Source organism: Peromyscus californicus, unplaced genomic scaffold, assembly GCF_007827085.1.
Source record: "Peromyscus californicus insignis strain IS unplaced genomic scaffold, ASM782708v3 Scaffold_4__1_contigs__length_199733344, whole genome shotgun sequence".
NCBI classification, from domain to species: domain Eukaryota; kingdom Metazoa; phylum Chordata; class Mammalia; order Rodentia; family Cricetidae; genus Peromyscus; species Peromyscus californicus.
In genome coordinates, this window is record NW_026294562.1 from 199383619 (window position 1) to 199404312 (window position 20694).

At 38.5% G+C, this 20694-nt stretch overlaps 1 pseudogene; it reads left to right on the forward strand.

Moving 5' to 3' along the window:
- The first annotated feature begins 19931 nt into the window (after positions 1 to 19931).
- Positions 19932 to 20465, forward strand: LOC128124358 (zinc finger protein 844-like; annotated as a pseudogene).
- The last annotated feature ends 229 nt before the right edge of the window (positions 20466 to 20694 follow it).

The window sequence follows — 20694 nt, forward strand, 5'->3', positions numbered from 1 at the left end:
TTTTTTTAAGATTTTTTATTTATTATGTATACAGTGTTCTGTCTGAATGTATCCCTGCAGGCCAGAAGAGGGCACCAGATCTCATTATAGATGGTTGTGAGCCACCATGTGGTTGCTGGGAATTGAACTCAGGACCTCTGGAAGAGCAGCCAGTGTTCTTAACAGCTGAGTCATCTCTCCAGCCCTGAAAATACATTTTAAGTAAAGAAGCCACCTAGAGAGATAGCTTAGCAGTTAAGAGCACTGGGTGTTGTTACAGAGGACACAGGTTCCATTCCCAGAAACCATGGTAACTCCAGTTGCAAGGGATCTGATACCCTCTTCTGGCCTCTACAGGTACTACACACAGATGCCTGGAGGCAAACACCTATATACATAAAATAAAATAAAGCTTAAAAAATGGAATTCTCGGGGCCTGTAGAGATGGCTCAGAGGTTAAGAGCACTGACTACTACTTTTTCAGAGTTCCTGAGTTCAGTTCCCAGCAACAACATGGTGGCTCACAACCATCTATAGACCTGGTACCCTCTTCTGATGTGCAGACATACATGTGGGCAGAACACTGTGAACATAATAAACAAATAAATCATTAAAAAAAATGGAATTCTCTACAGGGATGTCAGAGGCCTGAGACAGAAAACCAGCAGGGCCAGTTAAAATGTAGTCCTTCTGGTCCTTTGTGGAAGCAACTGTGGCCTTGGTCTGAGGCAGCATGCTCAGAAGCAAAAAGCAGGCTCATTCTGAGGTTAAAATAGCTCAGCAGGACTGTTCATCTAAGAACAGCATACACAGTGCTGAGAGCTGACTTTTTTTTGGATGTTTCTTGTATTTGTGTTCTCTGCCCCTTGTATGGGTGAGAGTTAAAGGCAATGATATATCTTTTAAATGTATTGACACATCTTTTAACTATAGATCAGAATGAATTATCTAAAAGGTAGATTTAGTTTGTAAGTCTTCATCTGCCTAAGTGGCTGGACTTGCAGTCTCCTGTCCCTCTTTAAATTGTTCAAAGTGTAACCTGGGTCCTGATCCTAAAAGAGACTTAAGGATGTTATCATATATGGGATGCAAAATTTGTTCTAGGCTGACTGCTCCTTGATCATTAGCCAGAGTTGATTCATGCAGTTATTAAAGAGATTTTTATTCATTAAACATTTAAGTGTGTGGAGTGAATGAATTCTCCTTGGGAAGGCATATTAATTTTAGAACAGTTGTACCTCCAGCTTTTTAGAAGATGTCTCTGAGGATAGCACTACTCTGTTGAGTCAGGTGTCCTTGATCCCAGCCCATTGCTCCCTAGAGCAATGAGCTTCCTTTTCTTTTGATTAAACTAACTAAATTCTTAAATTAATGGGCTTTAGCACCACTGAATTTTAAAATTACCCTTTTGAGTCCTGCAGTCAACTCTCCATTGCAGTCACAGGAAAAGGATTTGCATGTGGAGTATAGCTTCTGCCTTCAGATCAAAATTGGAGGAATAGCTTATTGTGTAGACTGCAGGGGGAAACAGGGTGGGCAATCAGCTGCTGGTGTTACCATTAAGGAAAAGGACCTGATTGTGGCAGGATTATTGATTTTTTTTCATTTCACAGCATATATTAATTCATGTTGTGTGAATGAAGGCAGACCAGATTAATGGGGGTACAATTTGGGGAGGTTAATTAACATCTAATTTCCAAGTAGGTGGCTCTCCTTTGCAGATATGTACAATCCTGGTTGCTACAGTTGAGTCAGCCCAGAGTGTTGAGGTGCAGGCCAGTGGCTGTAGCTATGTGTCAGGTTTCATACAGATTTCAGTAGCTAACGTAGCACATAGGGGCAAACTCAAACAGTATTTTATTAATGCCATTTGCTCTACGAGGGAATGTCAATTATTGATTTCACTTTTTAAATTTGATTGTGTTTAAATCCATCATTGCTCTAATCTCTTATTTGTTTTATTCTCCCTTTTTCTCAGACATTAGGAATTTCTTTTCATTTTTCTCAAGTGTTATTGGTTTTTTATTTCTGTTTAGAGCAGGTTCTCCTGTAGCTTCATCATACCTCACACTATGTAATTGGAAATTGTTTTGATCATTTAATCCTGCCTCTGCTGCTTAAGACTGGGAATAGAGTCCCGCCACTCCTCCTAGTCAGGGCCTTGATTGGTCAGTAAGAAGGAAAAAAAGACCAGTAAATGAGAATCCTCCAATCTCTCTGGCTTTTATGAAAATGTATAAATGAAGAGAGACTTGTGCAATAATTGAGTTCACTGAAGAACTTTAAAGAAGGTGTAGTCAAAGCACAGGAAGAGATTGTCAAGAAAGAGGGTGAACACTTTCCTGATGTGACAGTAGTTGACATTACCAATGAATATTAATTAATCTTAGATGATCAATAAGTATACTGCATGGCCACAGACCCGGCAATCAAGAATTTGGATAAAGAATTGAACTTTTATGAAACTAAATTTACTGTTGTAACTCCATCTCAACCAAAATAGAAGATCTGTATAAAATGGTGTGGCCCTGCCTTACAGGACTGTTATTTTCCAGTTTTAAGATTTGTACAGCCTGAAAGAAATGGTCTGAGTATTCCTTGGTGTGCTCAAATACAAATCCCTAGCCTTTGGAGCATATGTTCCTAAAGCCTGTTTCAACTTTTAACATTATTTTCTGTGAATTATAATTGCATTATTTCCACCTTCTCTTTCCTGCCTCCAAGTCCAAGTGTGTCAGTTATTCCAGGCCGGGCCTTGGCTGATCATCTAGAAAGAAAAAAGAGACAGGAATGAGTGTCTGAATGCAGCCCAGGCTTGAGTTATCCTATGTTCCTCTTGTGCATCATTGTCCAATTAGCCTACTTTTGAATTTGTAGATGTCCTTTTAAAAACCAAATCCATTGGTTTACATTAGTAAGAGACTTGCTGTTGATTTTTGGCACATATCTTCAGCCCATCTGTGATAGACCTGTTCTTCTGGTGGAAGCCAGGCCTTGGAAACACTGTGCCCGTCATTTCCTCTCAATAGTCAATCAAGGACTCAAGCAGACCCATCAATCAGATGGAAGTGTTCTTTTAGTACTAGGCTTCTGGCCCAGCTCCTCTGCTGAGGAAGTTGGAAGGTGGCTTGTGAGCACTTGGCCATGGGCTTTATTCTTGGTAGAGAATGTACCACCCATGGTAAGCAAGGGGCTGCTGTCCCCAGATAGGAAGGAATGGATGGCTATGGTGAGTGAAGTTTCTCTCCCCAGACTAGGAGGAGCAGCTGGCTGACCTAACATAGCCAGTGTAGTGGGTCCTTCCCAGGCTGGGTGGGAGCAAGTAGCCAAATGAAGACCTCTGAAATCTTAAATGATTGTATCAGCTCAGAGTTTCAAAATTATCCATTTGAGTCATGGGATTGAATATCCATTGCAGTAAAAGAAAAGGATTTGTATGTGGAGCATAGTTTCTACCTTAAGACCAGAATAGAAGGAATAGTTTATTGTGTATACTGCTGGGGGGAATATCTGCTGGAGTCACTACTATGAAAATGAACCTGATTGTAGCAGGGTAATGGTTTTGTAATTTCCCAGCATGTACCAATTGATGATGGATGTGTGAAGACAGAGCAGACTGTTTAGTGTACAATTTGGGAAGGTGACTTGCATCAAGAGATATTAAGTTTTCAATTAGGCAACTCTCCTATGCAGATATGTTCAATCCTGCTTGACACAGTTATGTCAGCTCAAAGGTTTGAGAAAAAGGCCATTGACTGTAACTCTTGAGTGTCAGATTATAGATCTTAGAAGCCAATAAGTGCATGTGTGCAGAATCAATCTATCTCTTATAAATGACATTCTCTCTACTAGAGAAGGTCCTACTTTTTTTGAAGTCAATATACTTAAGTTTTTAATCTTAAAAATACATTATTTTTATCATTTTAAAATATCACTTATTGGTGTTATTTTTTTAACATTTTCTTTAAGTGCATTACTGTTCTTATCTCTACTTGTTTCTGTTATCTAATGTTTCTAGGTCATTAACAGTTTCATTCCTTTTCTTTTAAGTGCTGTTGATAATTGATTTCTGTGTAGAAGAATGTCTCCTGTAGTGTATGCTTGACTCATGCTACTTAATTGTGAATTTCATTGAACAGTTAATTCTCCCTCTGCTGCCCAGTGCTGGAAGGACCATCCTGCAACTCCTTCCAGGCTAGGTTTGTCTGTCCAGTGAGAAGTAAAAGTAGAGCAGTTAATGAATGTCCACCAGGTCTCCCTGGCTTTTTTTGGGGACATACAAATGTGCAAGAATTGAGTCCACTCATCAACTTTTAAAGCTGATGTAGTAAAAGTGCCGAAAGGGAGGGGCAGGCCAGAGAGTGAGAGTTTTCCTGCTTCAACAGTAGTTGCGATTAGCAGTATGGAGTCATGTAATCAAATTTAGATGATCCATAAATGCCCATTCACCAGAGTATTCCATAATCTGAGTAAAGGGTTGACCTCATTGTGAAACAAAATTACTGTAGTTCAACCAATATAGAAGATCTGGTAAAATGTTGTGGCTCTGCCTAACAGACTGTTACTTTCCTTGTTTAAGATGTATAGCCTCATTTTAAAAAATGTGTAATTTTTTTTTGGATCTCATACAAATCCCTGATCTCTGGAACACATGGCCATCAATTCTGTTTCAAGTATTCAAAATGATTTTTTGAGTTTATGACCATATCATGCCCATAGTCTCCTTCCTTCCTACAAGCCCTACCATTGATGACTCATTATTTTTGATTTCATGCATTGTTTTTCTTTTTCTTTTTTTTTTGAGTTTTTTTGAATTTATTTTTTATTTACACACATGATATTCATTAATTACACTCATGATATTAATTACATTTATTGTATTCATTGATTACATTTACAGTATTCATTCAGTAATTATATTTATGATATTCATTAATTGTATTGGTTTATTACATTCATGATATTATGTCCTGATACTACTTGGACTGTTTTTCTTTAACAATAGTTATACATTAAGATGGTTACTGTTTGAATGTGACCTGTGTTTGGCTGCAGGACTTCCCAGCTATGAAGCAAAGGGTTGGCTCCACTGGACCATCACTGTGTAATGGAATTTGTACAGAAAGGGCTATGTGCCTTGCAAGAGGAACAGGAAGTGCTCTGGGATACTGGAAGAATTTCTACTAAAAGACAAATTTCCCAGATAAGGGTCCTGTCTTGTCCCTAGGGTGGAAGGGTAGAGCTGGAAGGGCCTCTGATGTCTGTCATTTGATCTCTGATTACCCAATTGAGGAGTTGCTACTTTTCTGAGTCTAAGCTAGGTGACCTTAGCTAATGTGGGACCCTGGGAAGGCTTAGCAATTAGGAGTACCAGTGGGAGGCAGCTTGTGGGTTCTTTCTAGGATGCTGTTGTGATCTGCTGTAGGGAGCTCTGAGTGAGACCACAAGCCATGTCATGGTGAGTGTGGAGAACAATGACCCCAGACCAAGAGGAGCAGTTCTGCTGAGCTGTCAGAGCTTCTAAGACTGGGATGAACCATCAGCCAGATGTGGTCCTATGGCCCATGTACTGAATGGTGCTGTGGCCCTTTGAAACTCCCTGAATGTAGATTCTTTGGAAAGAAGAGGCTCTACCACCCTGCCTATGGGAAACTGTGATACTTGTGCCTGATGTGAACACATAGGCTTGGCTTTTAGTATGTAGTGGGAAGACAGATTGGAAAACTGAAGGTAGGGTTTCTAGACATTATGAGCATTGCACTCAACTTCCAGGTCTGTCTTATACAAGTTACAGATAGTTTAGCAACTGGTAGAAAGTAGTGTTGAGGAGCATCCTTTACCAGTATGTGATTAGAATGTTTTAAATTTTCTGATACCAATCACTACCTGATTTAGGGAATTCCAGTTCCAGGGGACAAAAGCAGTTTCTGAGCTGCAGAGATATTTCAAGTTTGCATGTTGTTGGGCAGGTGGATAGGGTGGATTCCACATCATGTGCCAGTAAATAAACATTGAATTCTTCTACACTGATTTGCGATTTGGCATCAGTGGCACTTTGTTTGCCTGATACCCACAAGGGGACATGAGAGTTTGCAAAGCCATAGCATGAAATTACCTCCATTTGCCAAGAGAGCTCTATCATTTGGGGCCTCTCTGTTTGAAAGAAATATCAGTAGCTGGAATGTCAGAAACATAAGAGATCAATGGTCACTTTGAGTTAATTTTGTGGGATTTGTGTAGTCTGTGTTAATTTCTATACACATAGAATTATAAGTAGTTGGGTAATATTGGTCAAGATCACACTTTTCCTGGCTGAGTTTCCTTTGGTCTTTTGATTAAAGGTTGACTTTGGTCTTTTGATTAAAGGTTGACTATATGTTTCTGCTTTTGTTCTTGGCTCTTTCTGTCCCCTTTATTCTTTCACAAATATTGCACATATTCTTGATTATTGTAGCTTTGTGGTAAATATAGAAATCACATGGTATCAGTATGTGTATTATGTTTTCATAATCCTATTGAGCATTCTGAGTGTTTCCATTTTGCATGTAGCATTGGAATCAGAAATCGTATGATAAATTATTGAGAATTTTCTTTGGATTGTATTTAATTCATGCTGCAAATTTAGCATACATACCCTCTTAATATTGATGCATCATGTTTCCATGGATTATTTATTTAGATCTTTGCTCATTTAGGTTTTGTTGTTAATCCATGAAAGACTTTTATCTTATTGTATAAAAAGTACCATGTACCTGGGTAGTGGTTGCAGCATGTATTCTTTTTGGGGATGACCTGAGTTCATATTCCAGTATCCAATTTGGGAAGCTCATAACTACCTGGTACTCCAGATTTAGGGGATCTGACACCCTCTTTTCTAGTATGTCACTTGTACACACAGGGAAGACATTCTCTCTCACACACAAACACATACAGAATCTGGCGATAAACTTGTTTTCAAAAGTTCTTGTGATTCATAAAGCAATTAGAGCTTTAAGTGTATAAAACAAATCATATACTGTTTCTTTAAAAATCTTTTATCTTGCATTTGATTTTCATTTTCTCACTTGTGCTAGAATATTATTTAAAGGAGTGTTATTTGTTTATGCTGTGGAACATCTGTTTAATGATGCAAAGATGTGTTGTATTCTTTTACATTGCTCTTTGTTTAACTCTGTGAAGCTGTGATACTTTGCCTGTCTAAAACACCTTATGGTCTAATAAAGATATGAATGGCCAATAGTGAGGCAGGAGAAAAGATATACAGGGCTTGCAGACAGAAAGTATAAACAGAAGGAAAAATCTGTGAGGAAAAGGAGAAAGAGTAAGAGAACAAGGAGAGGAGGATGCTAGGGGCCAGCCACACAGCCAGCCAAAGAGTAAGAGTGAAAGTAAAATTTACAGATGTAAGAAAAATGTAAAATCCCAGAGGTAAAAGGTAGATAGGACAAGTTGAGAAAAGCTGGCAAAAACAAGACAAGCTAAGTCTGGACATTTATAATTAAGAATAAGTCTCTGTGTATGATTTATTTGGAAACTGGGTGGCACACACACACACACACACACACACACACACACACACACACACCCCACAATAAACAACCAAGAACACCCAGTCTGATACAGACTTACAGGCAATCATCAGGCACAGGAAACAAAAGAGTGTCTAAGTGATCCTAACAAATATAATTTTCTTTATTATAAGATAATGAGTTTCTTTTAGTAATCAAAACTATTTTCTGCACAGTTGAAATATCAGAAAGCTTCAAGCACATATCTCCAATTTGAGTGGAATAGCTCTCCTCATCCAATCTCTTTTCTATTAACAGCCAAGGACAGAACTGGAGTGCACAAGCAAGATTAGGGTTATCCAGTGAGTTCTTGTGGTTGAATTTTAATTAGAATCTTAGTGTTCTTGTTTAAGGGACCATGGCATATGTTTATAGGTATATCTTTTTGTCTTCTTTGGTCAGTGGTGCCATCTGTGTTTTTGATTTTATTAATTGTCATCTAAATTTATTGTTTCTCTGGAAAAAGATGGATTTTCACCATTTCTTCACAAAGTTTACTGTATTATGTTATGAGTTCCTTGAAATTGTGTTGACTTGGGAAGTTTCTGTGGAGAGACAGTTTTAGATTCCTCTTCTTGATTTTAGAGTCTCACTTCTTCTCATATCTTGACATATTTATGTTTCCCAGTTGTTGCTATCTTCATGTTTTAGGTTTTTGCTACTTAAATGATTGATATAGTTAGTATAATTGTTTTGTGTTTTTAAAATCTTCTCATATATTATTGTCTGTTTTAATTAGTTTTAGTTGTCACCATGATGTAGTCTAGCATCATCTGAGGGAACATCAATTGATGCTTTGCTCAGATCAGAATTGCTAGTTACTATGTTTGTGAGAAATTGTGCTAATGATGATTATGAGGGAGTACTCTTCCACTGAGGTTTCAATACCCCAAGCAAGTGGCTCTGAGATGGATAAGAGATCTAGCTTAGGATGAGACATTGACTGAGCAAAAGAGAAAGGCAATAAACAGTTTCCTTGTGTTTTTTCCCTTCTATTCCCTTCTGTTCTGTTTCTATCCTAAGCTCCCATAATTGTCATTTGTGATCTGGCAATATTAGCCAATAAACCTGTTCATTTCCTGAGATGCTTTTGGTTACAGAATTCAATCACAGCAAGAAACAAGCAAGTTAGATCAAAATGTCTTACACCAAAAGTGATTTTGTTGCTGGGTAAAAATGTGGGAATGTTGACTTGGAAGAATGTGGCAAATGCCACAGAAAGGTGCACACAGAGCTTAATCAGTTATTCTTATAGGACTAAGAAAATGGAAGTGTTTAGAGTAATGCAGACAGTGGGAATTGAGGTCATAGGATTTCAGGGGAAAATAGATTTCCATGAAAAATTTAGCTAGAGGCCATTTGTATAATATTTTGTCCACAAATAATTCCTATTTTCTCCATTCCCTGAGAAATTGAGTAAGACAGAATTAAAACATAATTGTATGATTTCCTGGACAAAATATTGATTCTGTTGGGTGTTTATTGCTGAAACTCATTCAGGTCTACAGTGTAAAAGAAACAAGTGGTACAGAAAAGTCATTTCAAAAGAAATGAAAAGTCATTTTTGTAGAGAAACACAGCACTAGATAGTTTCAACTGGCCATGCTGTGATGAAGCAGAGGCAGGAAATTTTAAGAAGTTTAACACTGTTAAAGAGAAGGCCCTTGTTGGCATTTGAAGCCTAGGAAGGTACCCTAGGGTAAGACTCCATCCATCTAAGCCTTCAATATATGGAAGGAACAGGCAACTTGTTTCCTAATCCAAAGAAGCAACTTCACACAGAACCTGCTCTAACTCTGGTCCAAGCATGGCAGCATCCATCACAACTTAGAAGCCAAATTTAGAGGGATACCCCATGTTGTACTGGTTCTGGAAAGAAGAAAGATGTAAAATTGATAGTAGATTCTTCCTCTGTGGTTTCATTTCAGCACTGTAGTACCTATCTATGTTTGTCAGAGTCAGAAACCTAGTGAAGATACTGTGAGAGTTAATGGCATGGAGCTGTGAAGATGAAGCCAGTATTGTATTTTGAGAAAATAGGATGTTGAGATGCCCAAGCTAAAAGACATCTGCCATGGAGAGCTGCATACAGGGAGTAGAAGTAGCAAGGGAAAGACATGTATAAAAATTTTCATGGCTAGAGCTATCTAAGCCCTTTGGGAAAGAAATCTCACCTGTGTGAAACAGAGCTACAACATTTGTTTTCTTCCCTCACTGTGTCCACATTTCATTCTTTCTTCTATTAAAAATTTATTCTTCATTTATACAATACTTCCCAACTTCAGTTTCTCCTCCCTCCACTCCTCCCAGTTCTCTACACTGCTCCCCTCTTCACCAGATCCACTCCTCCTCCATTTCCCTTCAGAGTAGAGAAGATAATCCAGTGATATCAACAGAAGCCTTCATAACAAGTTACAATAAGACTAGGCATGAACCATCACATCAAGGCTGGATGAGGCAACCTAGTAGGAGGAAAGGGTTTCACGAGCAGGCAAAAGAGTCAGAGACAACTACCCCAACTCCCACTGTTAGGAGTTGCACAAAAACACCAAGCTACACAATGGTAACATATGCAGAGGACCTGATGCAGACCCCTACAGGCTCTGTGATTGCTGTTTCAGTCTCTGTGAGCCCTGCTTAGTGATTTTGTGGGGTATGTTCTCCTGTGATCTTTTTTTAGCTATGAAATTTTTTACTATGAATTAAAAAAAAAATATCCTAGGCTTTTTTTGTTTGTTTATTTGGTTTTTTTATGTTTGTTTTGGTTTTTCGAGACAGGGTTTCTCTGTGTAGCTTTGCACCTTTCCTGGAACTCACTCAGTAGCCCAGGCTGGCCTTGAACTCACAGAGATCCACCTGCCTCTGCCTCCTGAGTGCTGGGATTAAAGGCATGTGCCACCACCGCCCGGCTTATCCTAGACTTTTGAGCTGAAAATTTTCTCTTTCTATTCCTTATTATTCTTTGGTTTAGTCTTTTAATAGTGTTCCAGATTTCCTGGATGTTACCTTTCAGGAAATTTTTAGATTTAACATTTTCTTTCATCAATTTATCCATCTCTTTTATCTTACCTTCAATGCCTGAAATTCTCTGTTCCATGTCTTGTATTCTTTTGGTGAAGCTTGCCTTTTTAGTTCCTGTTCAAATACAAAGATTTTCATTTCTAGCATTCCTTCAATTTGCATTGTTTGTAATTGCTTCAATTTCCATTTTTAGGTCTTGAACAGATTCATTCATCTTCATCAACTATTTACTTGTTTGTTTTTTGTTTTCTTTAAGGGATTTGTTAATTTTCTCCAATATTTCATTCATCCTTTCCCTGCTTTCATTAAGGGATTCACTCACATCCTCTTTAAGGACTTCTAAAATCTTTATAATGTTGGTCTTAACTTATTTGTGCTTCAACTGTGTTGGAATATTCAGGGCTTGCTGTAGTAGGATAGCTGGAATCTGGTAGTGACATATGGCTCTTGCTGTTGTTGATTGTGTTCTTAAGATGGTGTCCAGGTATCTGGGTTTGAGGTGAATGTGGATTTAGGTGCCAGTTTCTCAGTTTGTCTTTCTTGGATGGGTGTTTTGTTTGTTGGTTTTCATTTGCTCTCTGATCTTGTGGTCTGCATGGTTCTCAATCCAAGTTGAAGGCTGGAAATCTTGCAGTTGATGTGGCCCTTTTTTTTCTTCAGGGAGTATCTGTCCAAATTTGGGGCTGACAAAAAGGGAGAGGGGGCGAGTTTGGTGTTAGTGTACAGGGGGCACTGAGAGAGTGTGGGATACGTCTGGGCAGGTGCCCTACATGGACATCTGGAAGATGGTGTGTCCTTTGTTTGAGCAAGGAGTCTCCACCCAAGATGGAGGATCCAATGCAGAGATGAACAGGGAAGTAGGATTGGGGATAATGTTGGGGCTTATTGAAAGAATGGAGGAGGTCTATAGGTGAGCAGTCTGTGGAATTCTGATGGCTGTCCTGGACTCTGGTCCAGCAGGGAGGCTTTGCCTCAGTTTGTCTACCTATTCTTAATTACTGGCTTGTACTTGAGCAGAGGATATCTATGTGATTTTGGGTTGGGGACATGGCTTTGTAGGTTGTAGCTGAAGGGTTGGTAGGGTATTGTTTCTGTGGGAATGTAGGGAGTGCAGAAATTTCATGGGCTGCCTACCTGTTCTTCTGGCTGGTGTGACATGCACATGAGAAGGGAATGTCTGCCTGAGCTGGGAGCTGGAATACTTCATATTCCTCTTTTTTCTGAATGGGAATATGTCCTATGCCATTGTATGTTAGAAATCTTTCATTTGTTTCTTGATTTTACAAGATGTGATAGTCAAGAATAAAAAGAGACTTAGGACATATACACTGTTTGGGCTGTTACAGACTGTGAGCATCATTGAAGTTAGAGTAAATGAATTTTCATTTTTTTAATCTTTTTATTTATTCTTCTCCTGACTCCAACCTCACCTTCCTCCACTCCCTCCAGTCCTTCCTCCCCCAATCCCCATTTCCCCAGATCCTATGTTTCACTTCAGAAAAGAGTAGGCCTCACAGGTATATTAATCAAACACATCATAACAAGGTGCAATAAGATTATGCACAAACCTTTATATCAAGACTGGACAAGGTAACCCAATCGGAGGAAAAGAGTCCCAAGAGCAGTCAAGAGTCAGACTCTGTGACTCCTACAGTTAAGAGTCCCACAAACATACCATGCTAAAGAACCACAGCACATATGCAGAGAACCTAGCACAGAGCCATGTAGGTTCCATGACTGCCACTTCAGTTTTTCTGAGCCCCTCTGAACCCTGCTTAGCTGATTCTGTGGGTCATATTCTTCTGGTTTCCTCAACTACACTGTATCCTACAAGCCTCACCCCCGCCTTCCACAAGATTCCCAGAGCTCAAGCTAATGTTTGAGTATGGATCCCTCCATATGCTCCCATCAGCTGCTGGAAGAAACCTCTTTGATGATAATTGGGATATGCACTAATCTATGATTATAGCAGAATATAGTTAAGAATTATTTCATTGATTTTTTTTTATCAGTTGTATTTGATTCTACCCTAGTTCTGAGCCATCCAAGTTCTGGTTCCTGGCTTTTCAGGCAGTGTCATGCATGGGCTTCCTCTCAGAGCTTGGGCTTCAAGTTAGACCATTGGTTAGTTGGCCACTACAGAATCTATTAGACACCATTGCCCCAGCATATGTAGCATGCAAGACAAGTGTGGGTGTAATGTTTTATGGCTAGCTTGGTGTCTCAGTCCCACCATTGGGATTCTAATGTAATTACAGAAGATGGCTAGTTCAGCTTCCACATTCTTAGCTACTAGGAGTCCTCTCTAGGGTCACCCTTATATTTTCCAGGAAGTTTGTATTGTACTATTTCCATGTTCCCTGCTAAAAGGTTCCCTATTCCAGTCATCTCTCCCTGCCTTCTCCCACTCTTTTCATTCCTTACTCACCCGATCCTTCCTGTTCCCATCTCAACCTGCCTCCAGTGCACCCTCAAAATCTACTCTATTTCCTCTTCCCAGGGAGAGCCATGCATCTCACCTAGAACTATTTTTGTTACTTAGCCTCTCTGCGTCTATAGATGGTACTGTGATTAACTGAGATTATTGTGATTGTACTTTACTTAACTACTAATATCCACTTATAAGTGTGTATATACCTTGTCTGTCTATGTGCTTATGGGTTGCCTCGCTCAGGATAATCAAGAACTCAAGAAACTAGACACCAATAAACCAAATAATCCAATTATATTGGGGTACACTTCTCTGTAGAGGACTTTAAAGTGGCTAAGAAGCACTTGAAGAAATGTTCAAAATCCTTAGCCATCAGGGAAATGCATATCAAAACTACTTTGTAGTTTCATCTTACATCTGTCAGAATGGTTAAGACCAATAACACAAGTGATATCTAATTCTGTCAAGAACATGGAACAAGGAGATTCATTGCTATTGCAAGTGTAAACTTGTACAGCCTCTGTGGAAATCATTTTGCAATCCTCAGAAAATTGGGAGTCAATCTACCTTAAGACCCAGCTATATCATTCTTGGGCATAAACCCAAAAGATGCTTCTCTATCCTACAACAAAGATACTTGCTAAACTATGTTCAAAGTGGCTTTGTCCATAATAACCTGAAACTGTTATGTCTGTGAGAGACTATGTTGATTGATGATTGATATTGGAAGGCTTTTCCACTTAGGGTTGCATGGGAAGGCTCCTGCAGCTATGGTGCCAATATCCCTAAGAAAGTCGGTCTAGGCTAAAAAGAAATGGAGCTAACTGAGTATGAGACACTGACTAGACAAGAGAGAAAGCCAGGAACAATCTTTGCCAATGGGTTTTGCCATGAATTGTTAGCTTGACTTTCTATCCTAATCTCCCAAAATGTGGGGTTTGATCAGATACAATCAGCCAAATAAACCCATTCATTGCCTGAGATGCTTTTGATTAGAGGATTTAATGACAGCAGGATAAAACAAGTTATAACAAAAAAAAATGTAGCAACAAAAGTTATTTTATTGTTAGGTAGAACCTGGGAGTATTGTCTTTTGGAAGAATGTGGAAGATATCAAGACATTAGGTGGCAAAAACCATAAGAAGCAGTACACAGAACTTAATTGGCTGTTCTTTTAGGACTAGGAAATGGGAATGTCAAGAGGAATGGAAGTTTCATAAAAAATTAAGCAAGAGGTCATATTTTGGCTCCAAAGTCTTTCTTATTTTGCCTATGCCCTGGAAATTTAGTAAGGCAGAAATAAAAGTTAATGGGCTAATTCCTTAAATGGAATATTGAATCTGTTGGATGGTTATTAGTGATGACTCATTCATGTCTACAGTGAAAAGAAAACAAGTGGGACAGAAATAAATTAACATGAAAAGATAGTTTCAGAGGGCAGTCAAGTACTGAAACAGGCAGGAATTTTCAAGGAGTTTATCACCATTATAGATAAGGCCCTTGCTATGGAATGGAAGCCCTAAGGGTAACTGAAGGTGCCTTAAGGGTAAGACTCCATGCAGCTAAACATTCAATTATAGAAAGAGTAAGCAAAGTGAGTCCTAGTCCTAGGAAGCAACTTCATACAAAACCTTCTGCACCTGTAATCCAAGCATGTTAGTGTCCATCCCAATTAAGAAATCAAACTTTGCAGGATCACCCAACATGTACTGGTCCTGGAAACAAGAAAAGGTCAAAATTAAGGTCACGGATTCTTAGTCTGTGGTTACTGTCCAGCATTGTTGTCAGCATTCTTGCAGGCATCTATGGCAGAGTCAGAAATCCAATGAGCACACTGTAAGAGTTCACTGTATGAAGCTGTGAGGTTTGAAGACTGGTGTTGTTGGTCTTCTTGTTTTTTATCCTTTACTCTTTTGGGGTCCTGACACTCAGATCTCAAATAAATCGGATCCAGAGGGTTTTTATAATTGTCTGACCTTAGCTTGGTTTGTTTATAGGCAGCTTTTCTTAAATTATCCCATCGACATTTGCCTCTGGGCTTTTATCTTCCTCTATTCTATATACCTTTCTTTACTTCTTATTCTGGCTTGCTGTGTAGCTGGGTAGTTGGCACCTGGTGTCCTCTTCTTTTCTTGCTCCTCCTTCCTTTATCTTCCCAGATTTTTCTTCCCATTTATTCTCTCTGCCTGCTAGCCACACCTATCCTTTCCTGCCAAACTTTTTGCCATTCAGGTCATTATTAGACCAATCATGTATTTTAGACAGGCTTTAGAAGTATCACAGCTTCACAGAGTTAATCAAATGCAACATAAAAGAATGCAACACATCTTTGCATCATTAAAACCAAAGTTCCACAGCACAAACAAGTATAACACATCTTAAAATATCCCACAACAGCCTGGGTTGCATTTTAGAGACCAGAAGACATTGAGACACCTAACCTATAAGACATCTTCCCTGGAGACCTAACTGCATATAGGGAGTAGCAGTAACCAAAGAAAGAGATGTATGTGAAGTTTCAGGGATAGGGCCATGTAAGCCTTTTGAAACCGAAGCCTCACGCATCTGAGACATTGATACAGGATTTGATGTTTGTTCTGCTGTGCTTCACTCTTGTCTTTGTCCAATCTTCCCCCATTTATCCCCTTTGGAATATGAATGGTATTCTGTGCCATTGTATGTTGGAAAGATGGAATTTGTTTCCTTATTTTACAAAAGGTCCCTATCCTGAGATTATCTTGAGTGACAGAAGAGACTTTGGATATTTGAACAGTGTAAGCATTATTGCAGAGTATGATGATCACAGAAGTGACTAAATGCATTTTCTTCATGGATGACCATGAGCCCATAGTGACCTGACATGGAATGTAGTTGATTGAATGATAAACCTCCCAGGTAGGATGATGTATTTAAACATGTGTCTCTCCTTGGTGATGTTCTTTCCATTGCTTGTAAAATCTTTAGTAGGAGGAACATTTCTGGATGAAATTCCTCATGGTTGGTGTGATATGAGTCTCTATAGCCTCAACCCATTTCCTGTGCTTTCTGTCTAAATCAGCCAGCTTCCTTCTGTTGTCATACCTTCATTATCATATTGACTCTAACTCTAAATCACATAAAATACAGTAGAAACATTTAGTATTGAGTGCTAAAGCAGTTTGTTAGCCTGCTGTTTTAATTGTTTTGTTTGTTTGTTTTTGAAGACAAGGTTTGTCTGTATAGCCCTGGCTGTCCTGGAAGTACACCTCTGTACTCCAGGCTGTCCTCAAACTCAGAGATCCTCTTGACTCTGGCTCCCAAGACCTGAGATTAACAGTTGACTAGATTTCCTGGCTTTTTTTGTTTTTCTCTTATTGGGTGATGGGCCTGGAATTTAGGTTTTTGTACATGTCAAGCATATGATGTTGTAGTGAGCTTCAGCCATATTTTGAATTTTAGAATTTGGCAGAGGGTTCATTCTGTTTCCCAGGATCACTTGTATTCATGGCATTAATAATGCCTGAGCCTTCTGAGACATTGGATTGTAGGTGCATGAACTTCTTCATGCCTGTTGTGTTTGGTTTGAATTTTTTAAATAAATATGAGTTTTTTACCTGTAAGCATGGATATGTACCATGTGGTTACCTGGTCCTCACAGTAATCCAAGATGGTCTCAGAAATGTTGAACTTGGAACAGTGGATAGTTTTGATTCTCCCATGTAAGTACTGGCAATTAAGCCCATGTATATGCAAGGACATCAAGACCTCTTTACTACTGAGCTATCTCCTGTCTTGTGTTGATTATTTGTGATCAATATTTATATTGCTAATGTTTTCATCTGTCCTCTTGTAACTGCTCAAACACAACTGTAGCTAGAGTTTTCCTGCCTGGCCCACAGTCAGGACAAATCTCTCACCTGCCAGTCCCACAGCCGCTCAGACCCGACCAAGTAAACACAGAGACTTATATTGGCTACAAACTGTATGGCTGTGTCAGGCTTCTTGCTAACTGTTCTTACAGCTTAAATTAATCCATTTCTATAAATCTATACCTTGCCACGTGGCTCGTGGCTTACCGGCATCTTCACATGCTGTTTGTCATCGTGGCGGCTGGCAGTGTCTCTTTCTGCCTTCCTGTTCTTTCTTTTCTCCTCTCTGTTATTCCCGCCTATACTTCCTGCCTAGCTATTGGCCAATCAGTGTTTTATTTATTGACCAATCAGAGCAACACTTTTGCCATACAGAACATCCCACAGCATACAACAATGCCTTTGTAGTAAAATATTATTGATGTTACAGTTTTACTTGAGACACTTGAGGTTTCTGAAGATGAATACAGAACTGGAAGGAATACATAACTCTTTGTAGGAACTTCAGTGAAAACCTCTGAGTTCTTTCCTTTTTTGTTGTTGTTTTCTGATTTTTGCATGGGAGACAGGGTCTTAATATGTACTTCTGGCCATTCTGGACCTGACTGCATAGATAGACTAGGATGACATTCTACTCAGAGGCAGATATACATGCCCCTGCCTTCTGAGTGCTAGGGTTAAAGACATGAGGCCATATACTCAGTTTGTCCATCTTATTTTTCTTTATTGTAGTTAGTAATTGCTCATACAATTTCTCTCATGTGTACTCTGTATTGATCTGTTTATTTGTCTCTATGTTTGTTAATAAGAATTTCTCTTACAAAGGGTACAGAATTTTTATGTCACAGTAGTCAGTGAAAACATAAAAGAACCCATACTGCAGTTTCCTTCTAAAGTGACTTGATGATTACATTATAATATCTATGCATTTAAATAAGTGTGGGAAGGCCCAGAATTATATGACTATAATGTCAAAGAAGTATACATTTACAATGTTGTCAGTATTATGCTTTCTGTTGTACATATGTATGGGATATTTTAGAATACAGTGACCTATGATGATGTGCATATTGACTTCACTTGGGAAGAGTGGACCTTGCTGGATCCTTCCCAGAAGAATCTCTACAAAGATGTGATGCTGGAGACCTACAGGAACCTCACTAGTATAGGTAAGACTAAATTTTCCTTCATATTTTATAATAAGGGGCCAGCAGTTCCTTGTTATTGATGTTCTTCTATAATTTGATTGAGAAAGAAGAATGATGTTAATAAATCAGTCATGGTTCTAAGGTTCACTGATGATAGTAACTAAAATTTTGCACAATGATCAATTATATAACATACATTTTCTGGTACTATATTTTAGGATACATTTGGGAAGACCATAATATTGAAGAACATTGTCAAAGTTCTAGAAGACATGAAAGGTAATTTTCATGTGTAAGCTGGTACAAATGTGCCCCTAAAGTAGTTGTAATATGTCCTGAGGGTTTTAAATAAAAGCAACAGTTAAAAAAAAACCCACCACATATAGTCTAGTGATAATTATTAAATTCTCACAAAACCACATACTTCAATTTTAGGTAGGTGTATTTGCAAGGCATTCTTTTAAGAAAGATGTCAAGGAAACAGTGCCTTTAGTGATATCACAATTTGAATCATAGCAATATTAGAGCTATGCTGCAGAACTTACAGTCCAATTTTTTCATGCCGCTCATATTATAAAACGTATAAACATTGAAGATGTGATAAGTATATCTCCAAAACCTTCTAATAAGCAAATAGTCCATAGTAAAGCTGGTGTTACTCATATACTTGTTGTGAGTCTGGTGTTTAGTGAGAAGGGTAGTTAGAGTACAGTGTCAAGGGGCAGTTGTTGTGGATAAATCATAATCCCTGTACCACAAGTCTGTGAGGACAGAAAGTCAAACTTAATTCAATGTGGAAATCTTTTATTTGTTTCTTTTTTACTAGGTATATCATATGTGACTCTGGATACAAGCCTTATGTGCGTAGGGATATGGAAAGACATAACTTACATCTCTCTCAGGACAATTATAAGATATTTAGCAGTTCCCAGTTTGAGTACACTTGTTGAATTTGATTCAAGTATACAAATAATTGGTTTTCCAGTTTCATTAATAATACATCATCAAACACTGCACAAAAGTCCTGTGAGTACTAGGACTATGTAAATATTTCTGTTTGTCTTAGTTCACTTAGCAAATGTAGACTCACACTACAGGAAAATTGATGGAATGCAATAAGGGAGGTAAGGCTCTAAGTTTTTCCAGTTCTCTGCAAATATGTGAAAAATCTCATATAGAAAAAAGATTCTGTAAATGTGAGTCATGTAATAAAGAATCTAACCATCAAAGGTGCAAAACAACTCTTAAGGAAGGGGAACAACATGAGTGTAAACACAGTGATAAAAAAATAAGTCTTCTTTACATTTGGACCAAATTGTAAAATTAATTTATACAGACAATAAAGATTCAACAGGTTATTAAATGTGGTAAAGCTTTGACATGTTTCATTATCCTTGTAGGCAAGAAAGAAGTCAAACCGAAGAGATACCTTCTGTATACACTCAATGTGATAATGCCTTTGCATATCCCAGTACTATTCAATTGCATAAAAGAACAAATACTAGTGAGAATTCTTATGAATGCAATCCATGTGTTAAAGCCTTTGCATATCATGGTCATCTTCAAAAGCGTAAAAGAGCACATACTGGAGAGAAACCTTATGAATGTAATCAGTGTGGTAAAGTCTTTGCCCAACACAGTCATCTTCAAAGGCATAAAAGAACCCATACTGGAGAGAAACCCTATGTATGTAATCAATGTAGTAAAGCCTTTATATGTCATAGTACTCTTCAAGTGCATAAAAGAACACATAGTGGAGAGAAACCTTATGAATGTGCTCAGTGTGGTAAAGCCTTTGTATGTCATAATCATCTTCAAATGCATAAAAGAACACACACTGGAGAGAAACCCTATGAATGCAATCAATGTGGTAAAGCTTTTGCAAGATACAGTCATCTTCAAAGGCATAAAAGAACACACACTGGAGAGAAACCCTATGAATGCAATCAGTGTAGCAAAACCTTTGCAGATAATACTGGTCTCCGAATACATTCAATAACCCATACTGGAGAGAAACCCCATGAATGTAATCAGTGTGATAAGGCATTTGCATACTACAGTCATCTTCAATTGCATAAAAGACTACATACTGGAGAGAAACCCTATGTATGTAATCAATGTGGTAAAGCCTTTGTATTTCAAAGTATTCTTCAGGTGCATAAAAGAACACATACTGGAGAGAAACCCTACAAATGTGCTCAATGTGGTAAAGCCTTTGCATGGCCGAAAAGTCTTCAAATGCATAAAAGAACACACACTGGAGAGAAACCCTATGAATGCACTCAATGTGGTAAAGCCTTTACACAACACAGTAATCTTCAAGGGCATGAAAGAACACATACTGGAGAGAAACTCTATGAATGTAAGCAATGTGGTAAAACCTTTGCACATTACAGTCGTCTTCAAAGGCATGAAAGAACACACACTGGAGAGAAACCCTATGAATGTAATCAGTGTGGTAAAGCCTTTGCACAACACAGTCATCTTCAAAGCCATAAAAGAACCCATACTGGAGAGAAACCATATGAATGTAATCAGTGTGGTAAAGCCTTGGCAGATCACAATAGTCTCCGAATACATGAAAGAACCCATACTGGAGAGAAACCCTATGTATGTAATCAATGTGGTAAAGCCTTTGTATGTCACAGTACTCTTCAAGTGCATAAAAGAACACATAGTGGAGAGAAACCTTATGAATG